At 35.2% G+C, this 2,136-nt stretch overlaps 1 pseudogene; it reads right to left on the bottom strand.

Annotated features, from left to right (window-relative positions):
- Positions 1 to 328: 328 nt before the first annotated feature.
- Positions 329 to 1,898, bottom strand: LOC132626976 (indole-3-acetic acid-amido synthetase GH3.6-like; annotated as a pseudogene).
- Between the last annotated feature and the right edge of the window lie 238 nt (positions 1,899 to 2,136).

The following is a 2,136-nucleotide window of genomic DNA, read 5'->3' as shown; positions in this document are numbered from 1 at the left end:
TTGTATTGGAAAAACTCTTTTAATTTGTTGTTACAGAATTATTGAAGAAAAAAGTTGGTCAAAAAGACAAATTTGGAATAAAAACAGAATGTTCATTTGGTTCTGTTATCCTTATAATTGGTTTGATCATAAAATGAGTAATCAAAAGAATTAGATAGGATTAACTATGGATGAAATATGGTTGTGGAATTTTCTGATTTCAAGATAAACATTCTTAACAAGCACAACTACGTAAGCAGGGTGGAGCTAGAGGGGCGGATCGCCAGAAATCAGCAGATACAAGGTCAAACTTTTTTTAGGTATATATAGTAGATGATGAACGTAACCCTCTCTGTGAACATCCTGCCTCCGTCAATACTGTTTATAAGTATCTACACAGATAATTCAATTCATGTTGTTCCATTTCTTGCTTCTACAAACCTATTTTGAACACACAGGACTGAAGTAGCTTGACACGACAGTCGAAACCTTTTTTTAGGTACATATAGTAATTAGTAGATGATGAACCTTCTTGATGAAAATCCTGCCTCCGTCACTGTCTGTTGTAAGTATCGACCGATAGTTCAATTTGTGTTGTTCCATTGCTTGCTTCCAGGTACCCATTTTGGACACATGGGACTGAAGTAGCTAGACACGACCCTTGAGTCCAATAGCTTCATGAGCGGCACAAGTTTCACGCACCGCGGCGTCTTGTATTGGTTTATGGAAGCACCTAAGTTGGTGCAACAATAGTCCATGAGCTTGTCAAAAGTACCTATTTCCACTCTCCTGATTTCCAGAGGTCCGATGGATTTGTCACACACACGGCCCTGGCGGTAGACGCTGTTTAAAGATTCTTCAATGGTGAGGCAACATTCTTCAAAAACCGAAGGAGGAATCTGGGTGGAGCCATTCTCGCTCAGCTGCCAGAATATGACATAGTGGCCTGGAATGGTAGCAGTATCCGCATAGCTGGTGTACTCGGTTACACATGCATCGAAATGTCATCAGATTGCTCGCTGCATTTTTCACTGCATTTTGCAGCTCAAATTCATCAGTCTTGTCAGAATCGATGCTCAAGATTACATTTTCCCGGCGTACAAAGTTGAATTGAGGCGTGTTGTTCTTGTGTCCAGTAACCCGAAGCACATCACCCACCCTGTAGCTATAGAGTCCTGAAATAATACATCCAAGAAAATCTGAGCATTAGCAGACATGTTTGACAGATAAATGGAAGAAAAAGCATGTGTCAAAGAGCATCTTCATTTGGCACTTGAAAATTACTCCTCCTATCCCAATTATGTGACACTTTTCACTTATCGAGAATGAAATTGCAAAAAATAAATTATATCCTAAATGAATTGTCATTTTTTTTGTTACATTTATTCTAACAAAAGAAAACTCTCAAATATTATTTTATATGTTATGTTATTCCACTACTAAATAAGCATGAATTATCGACAGAAAGTTAAACAATAATATTCATCGCTAATCTTATTTAGCGACGAATTAGTAACAAATTATCAAAAAAAAAAAAAATTAGGTGCTAGCAATTTAGCGGTTTTACGATGAAGTTCGTAGTTAAACTCAGTATTTTTATGTAGTGTTTGTTGTCAAATTAGGTACGCGCTTTGGTCATGCGCAAAGCGCGTACGCTGAGACTAGTTTGTAAATAAATTCGAAAGACCTTTGTAGAGACATTTATTTTATATCCAAATTATAAGTGATGGACATATAACATATAAAATCATTTCATCTCTATTCCCGCCGTTTTAATTCATACGATGTAATTAACTTAGCACAAAGTTCAAGTTCAAGGTGATACATTTTTCTTTATAGTCTTTCTTGAAAAGAATATCATATTTGTAAAGTTTGGAACACTTTAATTTTAAACTTCTCATTTGTATACTTGAGGACATGATTTTATAGACAAAGATGTTGATGACATATTTTAGACCACAAATTTAAGAAAATCATAAGAGTCGTGTATATTCAAATACCTTTACATAATTCAGCACCGAGAATGAATAAGTTTATTCATGTCTTTCTAACTACTAATATTTGTGAAATACACTACGTACATATTACGTACTTGTATGTGCAGACTTTTATAATGCTCCTACCAGTTAAAGTAGAGAAAGTTCATAAATATTAAAT

The sequence above is a fragment of the Lycium barbarum genome, chromosome 1 (assembly GCF_019175385.1).
Source record: "Lycium barbarum isolate Lr01 chromosome 1, ASM1917538v2, whole genome shotgun sequence".
NCBI classification, from domain to species: Eukaryota; Viridiplantae; Streptophyta; class Magnoliopsida; order Solanales; family Solanaceae; genus Lycium; species Lycium barbarum.
The sequence above is the reverse complement of the archived record's forward strand: the minus strand, read 5'-3'. Positions and strand labels throughout refer to the sequence as shown.